This window comes from Callospermophilus lateralis, chromosome 14 (genome assembly GCF_048772815.1).
Source record: "Callospermophilus lateralis isolate mCalLat2 chromosome 14, mCalLat2.hap1, whole genome shotgun sequence".
NCBI lineage: Eukaryota > Metazoa > Chordata > Mammalia > Rodentia > Sciuridae > Callospermophilus > Callospermophilus lateralis.
In genome coordinates, this window is record NC_135318.1 from 91,008,576 (window position 1) to 91,035,025 (window position 26,450).

Genomic DNA, 26,450 nt, shown 5'->3' on the forward strand with positions numbered 1-26,450 from the left:
GCCTGGGCAATTTAGAAAGCCCCTTACTGAAATGTTACTTAAAATCGCATTTTAGGGCTGGGGTTGTGGCTCAGTGGTAGAGTGCTTGCCTAGCACACATGAGGCACTGGATTCGTTCCCAGCACCAGATAAAAAATACTAAATACTGAATATTGTCCATCTACAATTAAGAAAAAGTTTTTAAAAATAGCATTTTAAAAAAGAGGGTGTGGATGTAACTCAGTCTAACATGTATAGCTCTGGGTTCCACCCCCAGTATAAAAAATAATAATAATAACTGAGGTTGGGGTTTATCTAGGGCTTTGGGGTCCGACTCCTGGGTATGCACCTTGGTTGTGCATCACTGGAAGAGTGACTTAACTTCTCTACGCTTCAACTCACCACCTATAAAGTAGGGATAGAGAAAGTTCCTACATCAAGGATTGTGGATGGGATTTAATAAAGAATGGTTAACACACTTGGGTTAGCATTAGCCACCAGCACGACCACTCTCACACTGTCACATGCAGGGCTAGGCTCAGGGATGAAAGTGGCTCACGTGTCCCCAGGGAGCTGACAGCCGAGTGCTCTTAACCCAGCCTCTGGTCCTCTCTGCTTCCCTCCCTCAGTTCCCACGCCCTTCACGTGAGTTATATCCCTGGTTCCAGGTTGGGAGTGTTTGTAGCTCCCATGTAAGACGGCTTTCCATCAGCTTGACCTGGGGAACCACCCAAGTGCAGCCACCTCATGCCACGGCCCCCTTACCTCTGAATGCTGACGATGACCCTTAGGAGCCAGAGGATGCTCGGTATCAAGACAATATCCAGGATCTGCTGACTGTTGTATTTTCTTGCTGGCAAGAGACACAATTCTTTAATAATGGGCTTCCTCAGTCTCTGCCCTGGGGGGACTGGGACTGTGGGTCCCTGGGCAGTGATGCAACTTCCTATCAAGATGGGAAAGGGGGCTGGGAGTGGGGCTTAGTGGTGAGCGCTTGCCTAGCATGTGGGTGGCCCTGGGTTCTAGACCCAGCACTGAAACAAGAAGAGAGCAATGGTCTGAGCACCAATGAAGAAGTGCTGCCTTGAATCCGGAACCATCCCTACAAGTCAGAGCCAAGGTGAGTGTGGAGGCCAGGCTTCCCTGTCCCCAGCCCCCAGCCCCCAGCCCCAGAGCTGTGCAAGCAAATATGGACTGTCCTCACGAAGTGGCTCCAGTTCTTCAGAGCACATTGCAAGCGAGCCTTCCTCCCCCAGAATTCTTTTCATCAAGTTCCCTTAAGAAGTCTTAAATAATCCCACGCAGGGTGGGGGTAGGTGTGGTAGGAAGAGGTAGGGGCAGGGTCGGTGCAGGCTCCTGCTGTTGGGGGGACTTGGGTGGGAGGCCAAGGCAGGAAGGAGATGGAAGGGTAGAGGGCAGCCCCGAGACACGGCCCAGTGTTGGAGAGATGATCAGGTAAGAATCTGGTGTGATGGACTCCTACACGTGAAATCCCTAAAATACTGCACGGCTAGACACACACAAAGGCCCCATCCCTCTCAAGAGCATTGGATGTGTGTGTGTGTGTGTGTGTGTGTGTGTGTGTGTGTACACACAGAGACATATATTTCCTCCCAGTGTTGGGGACTGAACCCAGGGCTCCACACACCAGATTAGTTCTCTATCACTGAATACAGAACACTTTTAATAATTTTCTGGTGTCCCCGCTCCCAGCCCCCAAATCTCCACAGTGCAGGGTGGATTTTCAACAGAGAACTGGGTGCATGTGATCCTCCGTGAAGCCTAGAGCTGCAGGCACTGACCTGACTGAATGGTGGCATCGGCCACCGTGGCCATCAGGCTGCGATGATGATCAGCGTGTCAAACCTAATGGCAAAAGCAAAGTTCATTAAGAATCAAGTGAGAGCCATGTCAAGCTCAGGCTCTGATGGGTCCCCAGAAAACTGAACCAACAGCTTATGTGAGATAACTAGCCAGTGCTGAAATTCATTTCTGGAACTTTTAGGTCAGCGCATGGGAAGCAAGAAACACTAGGCTTGAGCCATCCCATGATCGTCCATTGGCTGCTCTGAGTCACCCGCAGAGATGCAGGCATCGCTAACCCACATCACTTCGTCTTCCACAAAAGTCTATACTGGTGAAGAACTTTTTTTTTTTGGGGGGGGACCAGGAATTGAACCAGGGGGTGCTTTACAACTGAGCCACATCCTCAGCCTTTTTTTTCTCTATATTTTATTTAGAGACAGGTCTTGCTGAGTTTCATAGGGCCTTGCTAAGTTGTTGAGATTGGCTTTGAACTCACCATCCTCCTGCCTCCGCCTCCCAAGTCACTGGGACCACAGGCGTGCACCACTGTGCCCATCCGGTGAAGAATACTTGCAGAATGCACAGTAGGTCTTTCCTGGTATTAATTTTACTATGTGCATTACGACTTAATGGAAGTAGAATTCATTGTTCCATGACTTTCCTGACAGTGGTGCTAAAGGAGAAGAAAACACCGACCAGGTCCCCCCCAGCCACGTGCACTTCGGGAGAAGTTTCCTGGCACTAAGAGCAGTGGTCACAGGGGTCAGACCCCGCCTAGCTGTGCACCACCAAAGTCAGCCTGCAGCTTGCATCTCTGTGCCCTGCAGGGCTCGACACACAGCAGCTCAAGACACACCGGCTGGCGCACAGCACCAGGGCCGAGGGTGGAGACCAGCGGCCTGGAGAAGGGAAGGCTGGCGGGAGACACGTCCACCGCCCAGGGGAGGGCTGGCCAACAGCCCGCTGGCCAGCCACACAGGCTGAGTTTCTGACAGTGAGGTTAGGGAGCAGGCCAAGGAAGCTGCCAAAGTAATTGCCTCCTTGGCCATGATGTTCTAGGATGCCTGGCCTTCATCCCTGGTCTCATGACCTGAACGCCGAAGAGCCCTGTCCCTCCAGTGATAAGTGACAGAGGTGGAAGGAGCATCCTTTGCTATTTTCACAAGCCCTTTTCAACCCCACCTGAGCTTAATGAGGTCGCCCTGGGAAAGCCCCTCAGGATGGGGATGCGAATTGACAGGGAACCTACCAAGGGATCAGAGAGCTAGAACTTCCAGCCCCCTACCTCTGGGAAGGGCAGAGGGGCTGAAGATTGGGTTGATGACCAATGGCCAATGTGTAATCCATCATGCACACATAACGAAGCCTCCACAAAAAAACAATAGTGTTGGGGGAGCTTCTGGGTTACTGAGGGGCAAGGAAGGGCGCACCTGGAGAGGGTATGGGAGCTGCGCACCCCTTTTCCTGCACCCTGCACCTCTCAGTCTGGCTGACCTGAGCTGTACCCTTGTACAACAACCAGAAATCTAGTAACCAAAGCGTTTTTCTGGTCACCTCTGATTTATAGGCGATCAGTCAGCAGCACAGGTGTTAATCTGGACATGCAGTTTGTGTCTGGAGAGAGGACAGTCTTGGGGACTGTCCTCAGTCTTGGCTCAGCCCTCAACCTGTGGGATTTGATGCTAACGGTGGACAAATTGTGTCCAAATTGAGTTGAATTGCAGGACACAAAATTGACGACCCGAGAGTTGGACAGTTGGTAGGTGTGAGAAAAATAGCACACACACTTGGTGTCAGAAGTATTGTGAGTGACCATAGGTGGGATAGGGGTGGTTCACCAGGTTGGACAGGGCAGAGTGGGGGGAAGGGAGGGGCTGGGAATGGGAAAGACAGTAGAAGGAATCGGCTGTAACTTTTCTAAGTTCATATATGAATACACGACCAATGGAACTCCATACCACCAAGTTCAACCACAAGAATGGGAGATTATGCTCCATGTATGTATGATAGGGCCAAATACACTGTACTGTCATTTATAACTTAAAAGAACAAAAACATTTTTTTAAAAAGAAGTATTGTGAGAAAGTAGAGAAAAACATTCAGCCCCCCCTTCCAGCTCCTGCACAGCTGCCCCAGGTGTTCAGGTGCCCCAGGGAGCCTGCCATACGCACAGGTAGGGGACAGCATGGAGAGGCCACCCTAGTGTCCTCCCTGTGAGGAGCACTTCTTTGGTTCAAGATTGGAATGGACAGAAAGGAGTCTCTGTGTAAAGATCTTTGATGAATTCCAAATGCAGGCAGCTAACAGGGACATTCACCTGTCTCAGGGGCTTCGGAGCCATTTGCTTTTATGAAACATTAAATGTAAACAAAACAAGAGGCCACTATGGCTGAGAATGGGCCGCAGACGTTAAAAGTAAGGCCTTAAACCAGGATAAATGGCTCTTTCCAGAGGCCATCGGCTCGAAAATTAAGGCATACACAGTCCTCCTTTAGCAGTTATCCCAACAAAGCTGACTCATCAGTCCTGACCATAATTCACAGAATCAAAGTACCAGATTTGTGTCAACTTCGTGTTTACGCTGGTGGGGCCAGGACCTCCTGAATTCAGAGAGGGGTCAGCTTCCCTGGCTCAGGGAGCACACCTCTCCATGGTCCTCGAGTGTCCTGGGAGATATCACCGGAAGAAGCACATTCTAGAAGACTGTTCTCCCAGGAGAGCCCACACAGTGTGTCCTGACCCCTGTCCAGGCCTCCCTGAGAAGCCAAAGCAGTGGCAGGCTGTAGGTTCGTCCTTTCAGCAATGCGGCACGCTCAGCGCAGGCGGTGTGGGCAGGGTCTTCTGCTGTTAAAGCAAAACTGTCCGTGTCACTCGCCTTGCCGGACCATCCTCTGGACCAAGAGGCTTGCAGATGACTGGTACACCCACGGCACCCAGGCTTCTAGCAGATGTCTCCTGATGTTGACGGTGACCACCTGGACATTGAGGAGGTCAGCCAGGCGGAGAAAGTTCGTTTTGTGTGCAACAGAAAAATGACCCCAAATCCGTGTTTCACTAAGGTCCAGGGTGAAGTCAATTTGGTGTAGACTCTGAGCTCTGCATTTCACAGAGGAAGACCTGAATCCCCCACAAGGGGGAGCCCGAGGACAAGAAGCCATACTGCTGTCCCCCAGCGTCCCACCTACCTGCCCTGGTTCAGACCCTCCACCCATTTAAGGCAGCAGGACAGTATTCTGCTCATTTGCATGTTACCCACTCACTCTGCGCCCTTCACTCTGCCCTCAGGCCATCCCCTGACCTACCTTTAATCTCAGACCACCTTCCCTTCTCCCCACCTCCAAAGCGTATGAAGCCCATATACTTCTTCTTTTTTTAGCACCAGGGATTGAACCCAGGGGCACTTAAACACTGATCCACATCCCCAGCCCTTTTTATTTTTTTATTTTGAGACAGGGTCTTGATAAGTTGCTTAGGGTCTCGCTAAATTGCTGAGGCTGGCCTTAACCTTTCGATCTTCTGCCTCAGCCTCCTGATTGCTGGGATTACAGGCGTGCACCACGGCAGCTGGTGAAACCCATGTACTTCTACCTGGGCCCCGACCTTCTTCTCCACCCACCTGACTGCCTTGTCCTTTCCCAGGAACTCTCAAACCCATGGCCTCGTCACGCTCAGCCTCCAGCCCAGGCCAAAATGCAGGTGTGCTTTCTCAAACCACTTGGACCCACTTGACTGATGAGCCGATGGTCCCAAGATCTGCTGAATGTCTGGGGTCAAATGTCCCCACCACCCTGTCACCTCTCTCCCACTTGGCCAGTTCCCAAAGCAGTTAAAGAATGAATGTCCAGTGACAGCATATAACTTAAAGAAATGTCATCAGTGGATGGAATTGAATGTGTATGTGTTAATCCAGAAGACTCAGCAGATAGGAAAGACCAAAGAAAATCAAGACTGTAGTGATTTTTTGTTAAGAAGGAATTTGTACCCATCTGCCATGTAATGTCCTAGCTTAGGCATCAGCAAGCTCTCATTAAAAGGCCCAATAGTAACTACATTAGGCTTTTCAGGCCATCATCTCTGTCTTAACTACTTGATTCTGCCATTAGGACATGAAAAAGGCCATAGAAAGCACATGAATGGATGCGCATGGCTGTGTTCCAATAGAACTTCGTTTATAAAAACAGGGAGCCCCACTTGGCCAATGGACTGTGGCTGGCCCATCCTTAGTATAGACCACACTGCCTGCCTCATGCTCTCTTTATTAACAAGTATAAGACATTACACAATGTACATGTGTCAAAACATCACAAGGTACCCCATAAATGTGCACAATTTTATGTTATTATGTATCAGTTAAAAAGTAAAGATTAAACCAGCTGAGGGTGTGGCTCAGAGGTAGAGCGCATGCATGAGGCACTGGGTCGGATCCTCAGCACCACATGAAAATAAAATAAAGGTACTGTGTCCACCTATAACTAAAAAAAATCAATTTTTTTTAAAAAGTAAAGATTAAGAAAACATTTGAGACCACAAAAAGTAAATATCACTAAGGAAAAAAATTATAATTCTACTCTACCCGTTTTTCCTGCCCTTATATTTTATGCTTCTCTGTTTAACACTGGATTCAAGTTCCAACACTTTGGGTGCTAACAAGATTCCTGTGTCAACCTTGGAATCCACAAATCGTCACACCTGCTGACCCAGTGGGGACGTTGGGATGCTCCACAGAACCCTTTCCCTCCTTCACCTGTTCCGAGGTGAGACTGCGTGAAGTGTGTAATTGAAGACCTGTGTTATTAAAAGTGTCTTTGAAAGTAGGACTTAAGGAAGGAGCCACCAGTCAGCAGAAAGCTCTGCTGTATCCTGAGAAACATAATCAACCACCCGCAAGCTAGCGAATTTGACTGGTTATCTTCCTCAAAAACATGTTTGCCCAGGAGTAATGTTTAAATTGAGGCAGCTATTTGTTAAAGGCAAAATACTGGAGACTCTGTTCAACCCAGCTGCTGGCTGGCATCTTCTCCTCACCACATGGATGGATCTTTATAAAAAAAGGTCATGACTAATTCCTTTTGCAAATCAGATGAACCTTGGTCTCATTTAACTTATAATCATGATTCAAGTGACAAAATAGAGCCGGCTAAATGCTGAGGACCTGCCTTGCCGACTCACACCTGCGATCCCAGTTACTCAGGAGGATCACAAGGCCAAGGCCAGTGTCAGCATCATGGTGAAGCTCCAGCAACTCTGCAGATCTCATCTTAAAATAAAAAAGATAAAGGGCTGAGGATGTGGCTCAGTGGTTAAGTACCCCAGGGTTCAATCCTCACTACCATTTTTTTAATAAATTTTTTTAATTAAAATAACAGTCATCCTTCTGTCTTGTGGGTTCCACATTCCCAGACTCAACCAACCTCAAGTCAAAAATATTCAGGGAAAAAAATGTGTCTGCACTAAACATGTGCAGACTTTTTCTCCTGTCACTACTAGTGTAACAAGGATTTTCACAGCATTAACTACTATAAGAAATCTAGAGATGATCTGAGGGTACAGGAAGATGGGTTGGGTTCTGTGCAGTTGCTCTGCCATACCCCCCATGGGGCCTGACATCCTGGGATTTGGTGTCTACAGGGATCCTGGGACCAACGCCTCAGATCCTGAGTGACTGCACAGCGCTGCTGCTTTTTCTATCGCTTTTTTAATTTTATTTTTTAAGTTGTAGATGGACACAATACCCCTATTTTATTTATTTATTTTTATGTGGTGCTGAGACTCGAACCCAGCGTCTCACCCACGCTCGGCAGGCGCTCGACCACTGAGCCACATCCCCAGCTTCCCATCGCTTTGGGAAGCACAGTGAAGAGGGCCATCAGAGGTGATGGCTCCTTACCCACATGTCCCTCTGTCCCTCGTCTGAGGTCCTGAACAACCTACAATAAAAATTAATTAAAAAAAAAAAAAAAAAAGAAGAAGTAGCTCCAGGTGGGAGGTGCTGATGTCGGGCACCACCACCTTCACCAGCTGCTTCCACGCAGCCTCCTTCACCGGCACCTCGGTGCCCACCTTGACCTTCGGAAGGAGGAATGCCTCCAGCACCTGGGGACATTTCAGGGAGGCCAGTTTTCGAACCTCGTTCTTAGAAAAGCAGAGTTGGGTGTTTTAAGAGAAGATTCAAGAAGATGTCCGTTTCTTCAACACCAAACACGTGGGGGTCATGGAGGAGTCCAGGGAGAGTCACTGATGGGTCAGCCAATGACCAGGACGTCACCCTCCCTGCTCCACGTCAATTTTGCTGACCACGCCTGCGGTCACAGACTCATCTTACCAAGTGTCAATGAGGGAGCCCGTGGAGGACAATCTGTGGTGAGAAACAGACGGACAGCAGAAGACTCCAGACTCCACTCCGCCCCAGAGGAAGGATTCCAGAAAGGAAGGGGCTGGGGCACCACTGAGGGGAGAGAGGCGCAGGGAGAGGGACACAGAGCTCCATTAAGACAGCCAGAGAGACAGAGAGCCAAGGCTGCCTGCTGCGCCCCTCCCCTGACTCAGGCAATGGCAAGGCCCTACTGAGGTCGTCCATCCTCTGGAGGAGCGCAGTATGTTTCTGGGAATAGGCGGGTTTGTTTTTGTGTTCCTTTAATAAGTCTAGTTGCGACTTCTCATATGACCATTAAGTATGAAGGAAAAAATATGACTTTCCCAATTAATGCAACTACTTCTAAAGAATAGATCTGTTTGCTCTAAATGCAATGATTCAGCTGTGGAATGTAAATTGTTAATGTTTATTGAGAAACCTCCTGTAGGAAAAACAGTCAAGGAAGTTTTTGAGAAATTAAATTAAAATCTAAAGAAGAAGAATTAATGTTAAGAAGACATTAGTACTGGGCAACTTGTTCTTGTTCCTGTGCACAATGGTTTGTGCTCTTGCTCTTGTTTGATTAAAATTAGTAGCCTCTCTTTTCAAGTTAACCACTTGCCATAACCGTGGCACCGATTCTAGTCAAGAAAGAATAGTCAAGGTATAGGCCAATAGTCTGGGACATTTCTAACTATTATTAAAAACTAACTTAGTGGAAACAGCTCAAAGCAAAACGGCAAACTGAAAGTAAAAATGCTTGCTTATGCATTAAGCCAAGATACATTCTTCTATTCTAATTGTAGCTGTGTAATATTTTGTTTCTTTGAATGATTTCTGTCACAAAGTACTGTGAGCCTGCCAAAATGAAAAGTACATATGATTAACTTCACAAGTAAAGATTGGGATTCAGCACCTTCATCTTGGTGTCTGTGTTGTTTCTCCACCCCCTTTCGTCAACTCCTCACCATCCGTTGGTCTCCTGAGACCCCTTGTTGGAGCTGGACTCCTACAGCTGCCATCTGGTCTGACCACAGGAAACTTTCCAGAAGGGGAGGAAACTCAACAACGCCCCACAGGTTAGAACCAGCCGTCCAGCTTCCGAGCTCAGTCCTACTGCTCCCTGAGGCTGTCCCGCAACACGGCAACCAGGTGATGGGCTCCCACAGCTGGACGGTACCAGCTTAAAGGGTCTCAGTCACTGTGGATTCCGCAGAACCTTGGGTGGTTCCAGGAACAAAAAGCACATCTAAGACATGTGTGCTGGATGATGCATGTTAAGGAAGGCTGGTTTCAAGGTGTGGGAGGCCCATCAACTGTTTGTCCAGCAGTTCAAGAGAAGAGAGACCCAGACCTTGAGGAGCAGCCTCTTCCACCAGGGGAGGCCTGGCCTTGGCGCCAGGAGGCCCTGAGGTTCCTTGGGACCCTGATAGAGCCAAATGCCTTCAAAGTCCAGCTCTGAGACTCAGTTCCACTGCTCTCTTGCCCTCTGCCGCAAGCCCTGTCCTTCTCCCCAGCTTTCTACCTGGCCCCAGGGGGGACACCCCTCAGCAACAGGAAATTCAAAACAGGACCAAAAAGTCAAGAGCCAGAAGGAAAACTGACCTTTCAGGAAAGGTTTCTCTGTGCAGTAAGTTTTACAGTAAAAGAAGGTCGGTGCAGGCAGGGAGCGGGACGGCTGGGCGTTGGGCAGCTCCAGGCAAATGCAGCTCCCTACCACCCGGGCACTCAGAAACCTCTGCCCAGCCTCTGCCCCCAGGAGGCCAGCGGTCACAAGCAGAGCACACAGGGCTGGCTCTAGAGTGTTCCCTTCCGTTTGAGGGGGAAGGGGGGTGGAAGCTTGAAGAACATCCCCAATCCCATCGCACATGCACACTGCAAAGAGCCATGAGCTTCGGGAGGCATTAAAAGCAACAAGCAGAGCCAAGGGCTTTGCCACACAAGGGTGGGTATCCTGGCTAACCACTGTGCTTCAAGATCTCCTCAGATACATCCTGAGCCCCACCAAAAGGACAGGTAAGAGACTTCCGTGGAGCAGAAAGGAGCAAGATGTTAAAGGAGCCCTCAGCTCCACCCAAGTAAACAATAGGGGATGCCTCCAAAGGGTCAGCAGAGGCGCTCCCACCTCCCGGCCCCCAGCTCCAGGTTCAGGCACTTACCTGCAGGTGCTTCCTGTCGTTGTCGTAGACCACGGCCAGGAAGATGGACATGAAGATGTGGCTGTTGATGATGATGCAGGTCACGAAGTACGAAGAGTACAACCAATGCAAGGTGTAGGCAGGCGTCCTAGGAGGAGACGGTCATGTTTCCCAGGTGCCCATCCTTGGTTCTGTGGCCTATCAGGCTGGCCTCAGGTGACATCCCCTCTCCCACAGGCCCTGGCAAACCTTCCCACTCTCCCTCTCCCCTGTGGGCTGCGAAGGGTCCCCAGAGCCATCCCCGTCCCTAATGCTAAAGCTCACTCCAAACCTGCCCTTCTGACATTCTCGGTGCCTTAGGAAGGTGCCAGCATTCAACATGGACAGGACCTGAGCCATGTCGCCGTCCAACTCTCTCCCTCACACGCAGTTATGGAGACCTAGGAGGAGAGCCACCTGCTTCGAGCGATGGAGGGAACTGGAAGCGTGGCCAGCTGCATGGCAGGAGGGGCAGATAGATTCCCTCGACGTCATCGAGAATGAAAGGGGCACCGTGAACGACTGGCCAGGAGGAGACGAGACGCGACAGTTAAACCACTTCCATGGAAACTGGATTTCCTACAGGAGGGGTTGGGGGGGCTGGAAGAAAAGATCCACGAGGACACAGCAGGACAGGGGCTTCCCTGGCTTATGTTTTCACCAGGGCCAGCCCCAGAAGCAGTGAGAGCCACACTGACGGTCCTGCCCATCACTCAATGACAGACGCCTTCCCCTTCCCCAGGCACTTGGCACTTCAGGGACTTGTGCAGGGAGAGCCCCGCCCACACTCTGGCAGCATGGCTCCATCACTTCAGCCGCAGGAACAAGGCAGATCCATAACAAACAGGAGGCTAGAAAGAAACACAGGTGTTCCTCCCCCGCAGCATCCACACAGGCGGAGAACTGGCACGTGGAGGGTACGGTGATGCCAACGGCTGTTCACCTGCCTCTCCTGTTTCCTGCGGCCAAAGGACAAGCGTGCTTGGAAGAACCCACCGCGGCTCCCCCACAAAGACAGAGCAGGCCCTTAAATCAAGACTCAGAGGAGATTCCAGAATAGAAAGTGGGCTCCAATACTTAAGAGCAGAATCTGAAATGCCTCTTGTCGCTTTCCATTTTAAAAGAACTGGTCTTGGGCTGGGGGAGTGGCTCAAGCATTAGCACGCTGGCCTGGCATGTGCAGGGTGCTGGATTCAATCCTCAGTACCACATAAAAATAAAATAAAGATGTTGTGTCCACCGAAAACTAAAAAATAAATATTAAAAACTCTGTCTCTCTCTTAAAAAAAAAAAAGAACTGGTCTAAATTTAGGCTACCATTAGTGTCAAGTTTTATATCCTTCATGCTTTTACAATAAATATGATTAAAGAGCAAGTCCCTCTTTTCCCTCTGAGCGCTGCTCTGTCAGGAGACAGCTGCTTTGTCTGTCTGTCTGCTGGTTGGTTTGTTTGTCTACAGGGCTGGGATGGAACCTGTCCTCACACATGCCAGGCCAGCGGCACCCCAGCCCCACAGTTGCTTTTAACAACTTGAACTCCACTAGGTAACAGGAGCCCATGAGCCTGGATGGGCCACATACACCGTCAGGACTGCTGGCTGTCGTGACGAGCCTGTAGAGCTCAAATGCCATCTCCAGGAGGTGGGTGAAGTAGGGCATCCCTTCCGCTGTCTTCAGCCCCCTAAAAGGATCCTAAAGCACAGAGTGAAAAAAAGGCACGTAAATCCCACGTGGCTTCAGACTCTTCCCCTGTCCGAGGGCACCTTCAGAGTGCTGGGAAAGGAAGCTCTGGGGACCGACTTCTGTTACCAAAGGCTCAGCCGAGTAGGCGAAGGTTCAGAGAGGTGTGCTCACCTGTCCCCAAAGAGCTTCAGGGCCATGAGGGAGAACATCAGCATGCTGAAGAGGAACAGGAGGAAGACCTAGAGGATGTCCAGCAGTGTATTCCGGACGCTTCAGAAGGCCCTCCGGATCTGGAAAGATGGGATTCAAATTCGTTGACCAAAATCAGCTAAGCTTCTGCAAAAACCAAACCAAGCCATGTGCCTCGTAAACTGTGCCCTTACCTGGTGACTTTCGGGGAAGTTAATTAGGAAGACTGGCCATAAGGCCCTTGACCACCTGACGCTGTGGATGTGAACAGCTTCCAAGGGACCCCGTGGGCTTTCCCACAAGTTGGGGAAGCAGAAGGTCCCGGGGGAAGAAGAAGAAATCAAAAGAAGAATAAATCAGTTCATCAATCAGATCAATCAAGGTCAGCTGTGGGAGACACAGGACAGAGGCATCAATGTCACACTGTCAAGGACAGAGGAAGTGATCATGTGGGAGCTCATTTATCTACTCAGGGGAGTCACAGGGTTATATAAAAAGGCAAGTTTTGGAAATAGCATTATAGAGCATGCATCATAGCTAACATCTGAGGTTTGACTATGTGCCAGGTGGTATAATAAACACCTTCTGTAGATTACTTTATTTTAGCCTCACCACAATAATGAGGTGGGCACTGTCACTGGATGGAGGAGCAAAAGGCCCAGAGAGGGTAAGCACAGGGCCCTCTGGTCACACAGCTAAAAAAGGGAAGAACTGGACTGAAATCCAGATGGTCTGATCTAAGACTTCACCATGCATCACATGCTCCATGCTTCCAGCCTACATCCCACTTGACTGTTCTTCATTTGTCCTGAAGGGAAATTACCTAACCTAGTGTCAGAGGTACAGACAGGGTCCAGAGACCCCTGTGTACTTTATTAACATCAGGTTTGCATGCAAAAGATTAATGAGGAGCAAAAGAAGAACTCAGTGCATCTTGGGAAAATATAAGTAAAAGAAGAATAAATCAATATCATCAATCAACGTGGATTCAGCCCCTTTGTTGGTGAGACATGCAGACCCAGGGAGGGCCCAGCACAGCAGGAGAGTCGGACAAGGACGTGCCACACAGCTGGAGGGGAGCAGCACCCAGGCAAACCTAAAGACCAGCCAAGCTTTGAGATGTCTCCCAGCCCCGCTCAAGAGGGTGGAAGATGGGAAGGGAGGACAGGGAAGGGCTTTCCCACGAGTTGTAGAAGCAGAGGGTCCCGGGGGGAGGTGGAGAGCAGCAGCAGCAAGTGACAAAGACCAATGGCAGGTGGCTCAAGGGCCAGGCTAGGAAGATAGCTCCTATGCCCAGAACCTGGGAACCCTGCAAGTCATCCCCCAAAAGGGCAACAGTGGGGGGACGAGGAATGAGGCCACTCGGTGACAGAGGCAGGACAGCCTCACAGAACTCCTTACAAAGTGCCTCTGAGGTGTCAGAGAGCAGAGGGCTGGACGGAAGGTGCTGTCCTGCAGGCCACACATCCAGTGGGAAGGACAGGGCTGGCCATGTTGCGCTGTGTGGGGGCGAGCAGGACAGCACTGGGAAACCCAGCCAAGGCTGTGGCTGAGGGGGAGCCCCGGGGAGAGGGCCACACCATCCAGCAGGGCTGCAGGCCTGGCGGAAGCCACACAGGAATGGGAGGCAGGGGCTGAGCAGTGCCACCATCCAGGGAGGCCCCTCCATGGAGCGAGAGAGGGACAGGCAGGCAGCAGGAAGAGAGAACACACTTGTCCTCGGGCCCAGGACAATGGCTTTGGCTTTCTCTGCCAGCCCCTGGACAGCCCTTGGATGATCGGAAGCAGGGACCGCTGTGTGTTGACATAGGTGTTTACTGCTGGGTGCCCGCTGCGTTCTACACACTGGGCTGGATCTGAGGACCCAGGGGGGCCCTCAGCAGAGGGCACAGACGCTCCTCCTGCAGGGCATGGTGCAACACCAAGGGCAAGTTCCTTCCAAAATAACACACACACACACACACACACAGGATTTTCTTTCTTTCCTAACAGTTTTCTTTCCTGCCCATCCTCCACCCACCTGCACTGTTAGGGACTGAACCCAAACTCATGGTCACAGGTACCTCCTCAGATGAAGAGTGTTCATGTTACTTTTTCATAATAGAAAATGAAGATGTTCCTAGATATCGGGAAAGTGCAGCTACTCCGCATGTTGTGAGGGCTCTGCCCACATAGAGTGAAAGATGAGCCAATCTTTAGAGAAAGGGAGAGAAGTGGGTGTTCCAGGCACAGGAACCACTCTGCCAGAGGAAGAGTGGGGGTCCATGCGGGGCACAGAGGCATCTGGGCTGGCTGGGGTGGAGGACCGCAGGTGGGAAGGGTGCAGATCCACAGGGATCCCGGGCTCGGTCATCTGAGAAGCTCACAGACACTCTGCAGCAAGGGAGGGGAGGTCTGCAGCGGGCATCCAGGAGGGCGTCTGGTAGGAGCCTCTGAAACACACAGATCTGGAATCTGAAGTGGAGGTGACAGACAGGTGAGGGTGCCAGGCCTGGACCACGTTGTGGCCGGGCGTATAGGAGAGGAGGAGGATGGGAGAGGAAGCCCCAGGTGTCCACGGCTGGGAGCTGCTTGGGAAGAGGAGGGGACGTTGCTCCCACTGGACTTGAGCTGAACCCCTGATGTGGCCGTGACTAGTGAGCCAGGGCCGTACAGTAAAGGAATCAGGGGACAGCAACAGCAGACGCAGCACGCGTCCTATGCCCACCAGCATTGTTCACGGTGACTCTGGATGACCCTGGGAGGACAGCGTCACACAGAAACAGCTCTGGATCCGCAGGTCCAGACACGCGGACCTGCTGATGAGGGGGCATCCTTCCCAGTCACTCAGGAACCCCTCTGCGTGACAGAGCAGTTCAGAAGCATCACCCTGCCTGCCATATGCCCTTCCAGAGCTTTCTACAAATATACAACATCCTTTCCTCTTCCTCTCTTTAACCAGGATGTGACCCATCTGCCCTTCAGGCCCAATGGCTAGCTCCCCCCCACCCCACCTCCCTCCCCCGACTCCCGACAACATGTCACCCTAAGCCCCACTTTCCCGGGCTGCATGGCTGCACCGCATTCAACTTCACAAGCTCCTGTGCTGCCTACTCTCAGGAAACTGGGTCATCTCCAATTTGTCAATATTATGACCAGCCCAGCCACCGTGGATTTGGTCACAGTGTCCTTCTTTGCTAAATTCCTGGAATGGGAGGCCAGGGTGTGAGCATGAGCACCTTGACGGCTTCTGAAAGGAACTGCCAAGAACCTTCCTGCAGGAGGCTCCTCTCTCTCCAAGGGCCCAGGATGCAGTCTTTCTTCTCAGCGCGGCTGCCTGGCTTTATAGGCCGACCTCTGCTGTTATATTCTTGCTTTAATCCGTATTTTAATTAGATTAAATACCTTCTAGATCAGCCGTCTCATGATTTATCATTTTATGAGTCAGCCTTACCTAATTTCAGCCATTTTTCGGTAAGAGTATTGTTCTCTTTTCCCCTTTTAATCTGGGAGTGCGGGTGTGAAAATGCTGTCATATTTTGCCATATTTATTCTTAGTTTTCCCTTGGCCATGATGGGGCTGTGTCGTTTTAGCAAAGCAAACCTCCAGAATCTTCCTCTTCAGGGTTTCCACTGCTGGTTGCAGACACCGCGATGAATACTCACCACGATGGTGACCATGATGCAAATGTTTTTGGTGTCCTTCCAGATAACCTTCTGAGGAGTGATCTTGGCAAAATGGACCAGTCTCCCGAAGAACACAGTCAGGCCGAGCACTCAGGTGATGGAGGTGCCCTGCAGCTTGGTGCCCAGCCAGCAGCAGGCTGGGCTTTAGTCCCAGCATGTTCCCGACCCTACCTTTCCTAGAACCCTCCAAGAATTAGCCATGGCCCTGAATTTTACAGAAAGAACTTAAGGTGGACAAGTGGGACAGCTGGGTGCTTTAATTACCTGATAGCCCGAGGGGACGTTTGGAACGAAACATTCCTATTGTAGTGGGCATCGGAAATATAGGCAGCTGTAAGGAGAAGGTTCTGGAAAGGGAGAAAACGTCAGCACAAGAACTAGACTGCTTTTTCCTTGTGGGAATGCATCAGACAAGGAGGGGAGCCCCTGCCCCTCCACCTCCAGCCCGGGTCCCTAGAGGCTGCAGAGCCATAGGTGCCTTTCCTGGTGGGTCCCCTGAGACCAAGGATCCTGCAGCAGAGCTGACCCCGTGCACACTGCATTTTCTAGAACTCAAATACAGGCTCTCATTTGAGGAAGGAAAATAAGAAAGCATTGAATAGAATATGTACATGGCTTACGTGGCATATTTACACATAAATAAAGGTTCCTTCTGTCCAAATATACATATGAGTATATGCACACAAACCCAAGTATATACACCCAAAATTATATTTAAGCCACCTGGTGGGTGGTTGAAGGGATTTTTGAGGGGAAATCTGACAAGTGAATTATTGATGTCTTCCAAATCTACTTAAGGTAGAACTCTATACATACATGGAACTGAAAACCAGTCACAAGGCTTTCATGTAACTCATGGTGGACACTTTTCATCCGATATATTCTGGACTTTATCCCCCTGACAGGACACAGGGGGATAAAGTCCAGAATATATCGGACTTTATCCCCCTTCTTTTTAACAAGCAACTTATCATTCTGATAGTACTCATTTTTTCTATTCAAACATAATTGCATTACATATTCTTATGGGGGTGGGTACGGGGACGGAACTCAGGGAGCTTAACCACTCAGCAACGTCCCCAGTCCACCGCCCCCCGCCTTGAGACAGGGGCTCGCTAAGTTGCTGAGGATGGCTATGAACTTGCAATCCTCCTACCCCAGCCTCCAAGTGCTGGGATTACAGGCATGTGCCACTGTGCTCAGCTCAACATTCTTTTGTATATTATACACACACACACACACACACACACACACACACACAAGAGTATCACACATGCACACATAAATATCTTGGGGCCCTATGAGTGTTTTGTAGGATTAAAAAAGTGCATTATTTCTTGATGAAAGAAGACATAGATATCCCACAGGCCTCCAAATGGTATGGGAAAGAAGACATGTGCAGGTAAGCATACGCGTGCGCGCTCGCACAAACACATACACACACGAGCGTGCACGTTCTCCTGCTTGTCACTAAGGGTGAGGTGATTTTAAACAGTTGCTAATACCAACCAGCTGAGGGAACTTCTAAAGACTTTGTTTGCCTTTCCTTAGGACCAGGACTGCTGCCTCCCTGTGTGATGATTCACATTTCTGATTCTGCATCAATAAGATAAGAACATACACACACTGACCAGCTATTTAGCCCTTTCCATATACTTCAGAAAGAAAAATAGTCTGATAAGCTAATTGACTGCCTGAGCTATCCGCTGTAAACAGAAGCCATCTTCCTGCCTGTTTTGAATGGGTGTCTCTTACTGGTCAGGCAAGTTAATCTTAAAAATGCATCATGTATTCATAGGGTCAAAAGATTCCAAACTGTATGCAGATGGTCAATCATAGTTCGAAAAGGTGTTAAAAATTATCCAAACAGAAAAAGAAATGCTTGAATTAAAAGTTGATGCAGAATGATATCCTTAGAGATGGATTCACTGCTGTAAGAATGGATCGCTTTTGGAGTCACACGCATTCCAGGACAGGAGGACACTTCACCAGGGCACATTACCAAAACCTAAGATGCACTATATATGTTTTTGACACATTACACATTTTTCTTTAACATATCTAATAAAATATTAATAGAAAAACTATTAATATCAATTATTTTTCCATCAAACATCTTTAATATTGAGCAATAAAGAGTTTCCCAGGATGCTCTTAGAATTCTGTTTTAGGTAAAAACATCTTGTATCAACAAGAGTTGATTTGTTTCTAGCTTTTTTCAGTGCATCCACATCAACTTTAAGAAAATTCCTTAGCTTATATAAATGTCAAAAGAGATTCTACTGTCTTTTATGCCTAAAAAAGAAAAAGAAAAAAAATAAATAAATGTTTAAAAAAAAAAAGAAAGTCCTATTAAACCTCAGAAAGATCATACTGGGACAGCAGAGAATTCTGACTTTTTAAAAAAGTATTTACAGCAATATCTTTTTAAAGTTGCTGCTGTTCCTGGTTTGAGAAGATGACGCAGGGCTTGGTGTGGAGTGTGTGCTCAGCGTGTACAAGGCCTGGATTTGATTGACACCCAGGAAAAGAAATTTAAAAAATGAAGCTATTAACATCCTTATGACTAGACCCAGAGACAGGAGCCCTTTGACACTCATAAGCTTGAAGTAGACTGTCCACCTGCCCTCCAGAGGGAGGATGAGAAAACCACTCCCACCATCCCTGGGAGCCAGGCCAGGGGGTTATCTCCGTGAGACATCATCCAGACCACAGACCTGAATGAGACCAGCACAGGTTTCCCTCCAGTGCCCCTGGCCATCCGGACACCCCTGGTTGTCAAGATCTGCTCAGGCTCTGTAACTTGAAGCCTGCTCCAGGAACAGCCCACGAAAGTGCTCTCGAGGCTTTCCGTTCCTTAACAGGAGGCACATTTCTGACATCTGTCTCCACTTGCAATCTCATCTGCTCTGCCTTCTGGGCCTACTTCCCTCCTTCCCGTTACTGTGCAACTTCTTTCTCCTGCCCATTTCACTTGGGAAATGTTGTTCTCAGCAGATGAACTGTAATAAGCACGCTTACTTGTACTAAAGCCATTTGTGTCTTCCCAGAAAAGAGTGAGAACATTCAAATAGAAGCACACAAAATATCAAGAGGTGACCACAGAGGACAGTTGGCAAGAAACAGCATGGGGCACAGGTTCTCAGCCCTGGCTGCACCTCTGAATCCCCCAGTAGCCTTGAAGTTGCTGGTGGCATGAGCCACATCCTCACCAGTAAAATCAGAATCTCAGGGGCAAAGCTGAACAAAGTACCTTCCTAAAAACTTCCCAATGAGTCTGACCAACAGTGAGGTTGGAAATCGCTAGCATTGGGATATTTCTATTTCAACTCTGAAAGTGAGGGTAAATTTCCCCCCAAAGTAGCCTGTCATCTTACAGCTGCCAAAGGAAACTCCCTGCAGGATAAGTTCTAAAAATCTCTTTGATAGGAGAGGATGCTGATGCATTTTTCAGTGACTATGCAGTTTCCTGTTCTGTGACCCAAAGCTAACTTACAAAAGATTAACCCAGTCAACTGGCCACCCACCTCCCCAGATCTAGATGTTCTACCGCCTCAGAAAATATAGGGCTCTGCTGAGGACTGTCTGTTGGTACCAGGTGCATTACCCTTAGTGCCTGCTCCCTGGAGGAGGTCTCTGAAAGACCTGGAGTCACAAAATCTCTGGCTCCTGTAGACACGCAGTAAACAAAATGGCTCACACTGGAGTCAGCCAGGACTCTGACTTATTTTCTGTTCTTCTTCTATTTGCTATTGCTTAGGGCCTCACTAAGTTGCTGAGGCTGGCTTTGAACTTGAGATCCTCCTGCCTCAGCCTCCCCAGTCACTGCAATTTCAGGCCAGTGCCACCAGGCCCAGCTGTACTTCTTGATCTCTCAAATTATTAGTCATTTGCATGCATCTCTTATTTAGACCAAGAAATATGAAACCCACAGAGGAAGGGCATCAAGCATCTCTGGAGATTTTCTCTCCACTGAAGGCTCTCATGATCACAACGAAGCCTGTCATTTTGTAGTTTCTGGGACCAAGGGCAAGACTGGGAACCAAGAAACCATCTCCTCCTCCTGTCCTTTGCCTGCTCACTCACTCATTCACCCACTCACTCACAGAGAGGACTTAGTAGAACCCACCTGATGGAAGTGGCCTGATTTCTGTGGGAGAACAGCAGGCCAGATGGGAAGCCCAATGTTCCACCCCACCCATAAGGGCCCTGTGGACTCTCTCCAGTAGGCTAGGTAGCCCACTGGGAAGCAAAGGAGCAGGGGATACCATTCAGCCCAGAGCTGAATGACAGGGCCAGCCCAGCAAAGATGGGAAGCAGGACTAAGACACTCTGACCTCATACACACTTGCATGGCCTGAAGGAAAGGCCCAGCTTCACTGTGTGCCAGACGCTGGGCTGGACCCAACCCGCGTGGTCATCCCACAAGGTGACTGCGATTTACCAATCCCACCTTACAGAGGCTCAAGGAGGAGAAGAGCCCATGATCTGGAAACTGCTCCATCAGAACAGGGCTTCTTGCCTCTCTCTCCACCCTCTGTTTCTTATCCCGCCAAAGGACGCAGCCAGGGAGCAGCTGCTTGGAAGCACCAAGTCATCCAGAGGAGCCTGTCTGTCCCAACACAGAGCCCACTGTGGAGCTGGGTTCCGCAGGCCCAGGAAGAGGCTGCAATCCCCATCCTAAGCTGGGACCCTCCGTTGTTTTCCTGCCGGTACAGAGCGCAGTGGGCGGCTCCCAAGCCAGACAGACCAGCAAGACCTGGAATCAGGTCTCCACGCAATCAGTCCCCACAGATGGGAGGCCTCTCCCGTGGCACAGGTTTGACAGCTCCCAAGTGACCCCCAACTCGCAGGGCTGCGCTCCAGCCCAGTGTGCGCTTTCTGGCTGCGCAGCTCTCCAGAGCACCCGGGGCTCTCCAGGCGCAGAGGACAGAGAAACTTCCCCAAGCAGAGGGGCTCCCCGCCCCACGTCCCCACAGGGGCCCTCGTTCGCAGCAGCCGGTGCTGGTTTTTAGCCGGTTCGTTTCCTCCCGGCGGCTTTTCTCTGGGGAGGCGTCTGGCGCGGGGAGGGCGACCGGACGCGCTGTGATCCGGGCGCCCTCGGGCATGGCGGGCAGCGTCCCTTACCTCTTGGGCGAGAGGCTCATCGCGGAGCTCCAGGCGCAAGCGACTCACCCCCGCGGCTGGGCCGGTCCCGGGCATCTCGGCTGCGGCGCACCAGAAAGGGATGCTCCAGCGTCGGGGCCGCGCCGGCGGACTCTGCCCCCAGCAGGCCGGCGGGAGGCCCCGGTTGTACTGGGCCCTCCACGTGACACAGCGGGTCAGCCCGGGGGCGAAGGACCCGCCCTGGTTAGAGGCGAGAGCTCCAGAGGCCCCTTCCAGGCCGCGCTGGCCAGGGCGGGGCGGGGCCAGGAGGGGCGGACCGAGTGCTGGGCCGCGGGAACCGCGCTGGTGGCCTGGTCAGCAGCCTCTGGCCCAGCGCCCCAGCTCGGCACTGTGTGTGCCCTGCTTTCTGATCAGCGGAATAGGAAGGGAACCTTCCTCCAGAGCGTCTTTGGAGAATTAAATGAGCTAATATATGCGCAGGGGCTGCTGCTGCTGCTGGGCGCTGGTAAATATTGGTTCCGTCCTGCCCTGGTGGAGTCCCAGAGAGATTGGGTGCAGACTTTAACGCGGCCTCCTGTGGCGGATACCCCCAGGGAAAGAGATGTGGGTCCTCCTTTCTAATCCTGGGGCTTCCCAGTACCAGCCTGACCTGGAACTCAGGGTTGCCAGAAATACTAAATTTTCAAGAGAAAATGGAAATGTGAATTTATTTTGGGGGGTACCAGGAATTGAACTCAGGGGCACTCAGCCACTGAGCCACATCCCCAGCCCTGTTTTGTATTTTATTTAGAGACAGGGTCTCACTGAGTTGCTTAGAGCTTGCCATTCTCCTGCCTCAACCTCCGGAGCTGCTGGGATTATAGGCATGTGCCACCAAGACCAGTGGAAATCTGAATTTTCATGATCCTGTTCCTGAGTTTTTTTCTTTTAATGTTGGCTATGAATTTAAAATAATGATAAATCCTTCCATGCCACCAAGGGCCAGCAAGGGCAAGTGTTGCTGGGCACCCATACCAACCAAATCCCTGGTCACCTCCAACAGAAGGGCGAGGCCTGGAGAGGCTGTGACTGGCTCTGTCACCTGTAGGCACATACTGTCCTTCTGGATGGTTCAGCAGGAATCTGCTAGGTCCTGATGACTGACAAGGTCAAGGTCAGAGAGAGAAAGATGGGCAGAATTACAGCCCCCAAAATTCTATCCCTTATCCCTGGAAGGGCATAATCTATTTCTTTTCAGACAAATGAGAAGTCTACAGATGTAATTCACGTTCCTAATCAAGTGGCTTTAAAAACAGGGAGGTCATCCTAGATGACCTGGGTTGGCCCCATGGAATCATAAGGGCTCTTAAAGTCAGCAGAGGACAGAAGGGGAGGTGACCATTCCAAGCCCACCAAGGACCCTGGGCAGGTTGGAAAGCTGTTACCTCCACCTGCAGGAGCAGCCCCCGAGCCTCCAGGAAGGAGCAAGGCTCAGTCCGTGCATTTATGGGCGCCTGTGAGACCCCACTCAGAGGATGCGGCCTCGCCTCAGGGACCTCTGGCAATACAGGCTGTGTGAGAACGTATTTCAGTCTCCTCAGTGTGTTAAGGTGGAACCCTAACAGAATGCCGGCCTGCACCTCAGTCAGCGCTCACATCATGCTCCAGTCACAAGGCTGGCCCGCAGTGCCAACTGTGTGGCCTCAGCTCCTCTGTGGTGTTGACAGAAAGCCAGACAGAGACCAATGGGACAGAATAGAATGCCCAGAAGTAAGTCTACCATGCGGCCAGCGCAATGGTTTCATTAATGAGGTTCTTGGCATAAAAGTTAGCTAGCGAGATCGAAATAAACACACAGACTCAGTTACCTTTTTCTATGACCAGGTCCGAGACGGCTCCCCTCTCTGGTTCCCTCCTCTAACCGCCCGGCAGGGCAGCAAGGATTACTCAGGGCTAGCAGGAGAGAGAGAGAGAGAGCACGCCAGGGAGTAGCCTTTTATTGGGGAGCAAGAAATTCAGGGGATAATTCCATCCAATGAAGGTTGAAGGGGGGCCGCACTCCAAGGTCAGGGTCAGTGATTGGGCCTCCGGGGTCAGTGGTCAGTTACACCCCCACACGGACAGGTTCTCTCATCAGGAGAGGGCCGGGAAAGCTCCGACACAGCCAGAGCGCCTCAGACCCTAACCGGGAGTCACCCAGTCACGTGTGAGAATGGCTTCCGACATATTCCCCCTTTCTTTTCGCAAAAATGAGGCCGCGGTTCACTCTCCGGAGTTTCTGCATTCTTGTTCTGAAGACTTGCCATCCTACAATTACAGCGCAATAGAGAATTAGCAGCAAAGAGAATAATCCAATAATGTACCAGGCCGAGTGTTTAAGAATATTTCCAGGGTTGAATCCATTTAACTCCTTCAATATTTGGTTAGTCAAAGAAGAAGGATCTGAAAAATCAGCTCTATTATTTTGAATGTCTTGGATATGGTGATGAAGTTCCAGAATATCCAAGCTATTATTACTATTTTGCCAAATACCTAACAAATGGTTTTTAACCTTCTCCCAATCCCAGAGAGAAGCATTGTACTTGGCAGCTGTAACACACACATACTTATAATTAGCATGGCATTTAAGCCTTTCTTTAAATTTTAAGGCTGAAAGTTCATTACCTATGTCAATAACAGTTGCCTCTAAGGCGTTTAATTTAGTTTCAATCTTTTCATCAATATTTACTTGATTACGCAGAGCCTTGGAAGTATTTTGAGCTAAATTATTAAGAAATTTTGCATGCTGAATATTCTGAGACAATGTCAGAGACGCAGAGACAGTTGATGCAATAAAAGAGACTAGCACCAAAACACCAACAATTATAACTCCAATAGCACGTTTAGGTCTTGCCAGCTGGGCATGAATTTGCTGTAAGACTTGTAAACCAGCATCAGCATACCATGGCTCTGAAATATTAGCAGGTAATAAAACGAAAGCGGGCTGATGAAGTATCAGCACTCCTTTTCCTCCATTATACCTAGTAATACAATTGGTTAGGTTACATTTTTTACAAGTAACAATATATCTGTCATCTATCCATTTAACTTTTACATTTCCAATAATTAAAACATAAGGAGATTGGACACAAGCTCGTAAGCCATAGCAAGATCCCTCTTTACAGTTCTTGCCAATAAATCTTGGTAAGGGTTTGTCTGTAAAATGTAAGAATTCTGAGGCAGCAATTAAACGCCAAATATCTTTTTGAACACCACCTTTACTATAAGTCAAAATATTACTAACAAATCCTGCAGGTGTCATAGCAGAATTTCTTCGTAATTGTCTCTTATCAATTTTTGGAGACCAGTCTAAAATATACCCACTATCTTTAGACACCTTATGTTGTACAGGAAAGGGATTTATACAATCCATCCATTTAGGAAAGGTGCCAATCTCAATTGTAGAACTATTTGGACAGTGGTGTATCCGTGGAGGTTTGGCAGAAATGACTGGCTTATTATGGGAAAGTCCCATCTTAATTACTGATCTAGTATTAGGTTTTAAATCTCCATAAATAGAATTATTTGTCAGTCTAGGTCTACCAATCGCTGTCTTTTCTTCGAATGATACTTTCAGACAGCCAGCATGTTTATCGTGGTACCAACGCAAGGGTAATTGGGCACTATAGCCAGAATAATTAAATCTAGTTACATGATTGGGAGTAATATGAGTATCTGTAAATCCTCCCATCATGAATGAGTCATTAGTAAATACTGGAATAGATTCTCCAGTCCACACAGCTGGGTGTACCAGGGGTGGATCTGGGAAATATGTCCAGTAAGTGTCTACTTGATCCCCCTTTACCTGACAGCCCAGTAGGGCAATTACTGTTGCTACCATCATCATTGGGGTCCTGTTTTCTCCTAGGTCTCGAAGTATTTAGGAAGCCTGGGTTGTTAGCTTCTTTACGTCTTTCCATGAAATCAGCTTTTTGGCTGGGTCAATCTGGTCTTTCTTCATCCTTTTCCGATATCTCCTCCTTCTGGGTAGCAGCTCCTCTGGGTCGATCCTCAGTCGCTTGAATCTGGGTTCTATCTCTTCCATGTCTGATAGCACGTTCAGGCACCCAAATAGGACGAGAAGAATTTTCTGGGAAAATACAAGCATGCCCTCTGCCCCATATAATCACCGGGTCTGGGCCCTTCCACTGACTGGTCTGTAAATCTTTCCACAAAACTCTGCCTAAAGGGCCTGTTACTGAGGGAGACATTTGTCTCTCAGCAGCAGTGTGACCTTCTGCGTCACAGTTTAAAAAAATTTAAAACAAACAAGGCATGATTAAGGCTATTTTGGGGAGTCATAAGCCTATCCCCCCTTTTTAATTTTTGTAATTGAAGTTTAATAGATAAATGAGCTCGTTCTACAATGGCTTGACCTTGGGGGTTATAAGGAATTCCTGTTTTATGATTAATTTTAAACTCTTGACAAAATTTTTGAAAAGAAGAGCTCACATAAGCTGGAGCATTATCTGTTTTAATCTGTATAGGGCATCCTAAAACAGAAAAAGCTGCTAGGCAATGAGAAATTACATTTTGAGAATTTTCCTTAGTACATGTTGTGGCAAAAATAAATCTAGAATAAGTGTCCACTATGACATGCACATAACACTGCTTACCAAATTGAGGAATATGAGTTACGTCCATTTGCCAGATTTGATTTGGCTTTAATCCACGGGGATTTACCCCTGATGGCAGAGATGGAGTGTGAATAACACACTTAGGGCATTGGCTTACAATCTGACGAGCTTGTTCTCTAGTAATATTAAATTTTTTACGTAAGTTAGAAGCATTTTGATGATGTAAGGAATGGGAAGCTAGTGCACAGTCATATGAAGACATCTGTTGACAAAAAGCTACGAGTCTGTCAATTTTGTTATTACCTGAAGCTAAAGGTCCTGGAAGATTAGTATGAGCTCGTATATGTCCTATGAAACATGGATATTTCCGTATTAGCACTGCCTTTTGTAAATTTTGAAATAATTTAAATAAGTCTTGTGATGAAGTATACCCAATAACTGAAGTTTCAATATTTTTAGTAACTCCGACTGCATATAAGCTGTCAGAATAAATATTAATAGGTTCATTTGCAAAGTAAGTTAAGGCACAAGTCAGAGCTTGAAGCTCTGCTCTTTGGGCAGAAGTATAAGAAGTTTGTATTACCTCTGTGTGAACACGACTATAAAATCCTGCTTTACCTGAACTTGATCCATCAGTGAACACTGATAAGGCTTCATCTATAGGATGGGCACGTACAATCTTTGGAAAAATAAGTGACGTTAATGATGCAAATTGTATAATCTTATCACGAGGATAGTGACTGTCTATCTGGCCAGGAAAATCAGCAAAAGCGATTTGCCATTGGCTAGAAGTTTGAAAAAGCCAATTAATCTGTTGAACAGAAAATGGAATAATTATGATATCAGGTTTAGATCTAATTAATTGTAAAATCCTAGTTCTACCCTTAATTACTAATTG

General features: G+C 48.9%; 1 pseudogene; it reads right to left on the reverse strand.

Annotated features, from left to right (window-relative positions):
* Positions 1–4,596: 4,596 nt before the first annotated feature.
* On the reverse strand, positions 4,597–20,959 carry LOC143380062 (uncharacterized; annotated as a pseudogene).
* Between the last annotated feature and the right edge of the window lie 5,491 nt (positions 20,960–26,450).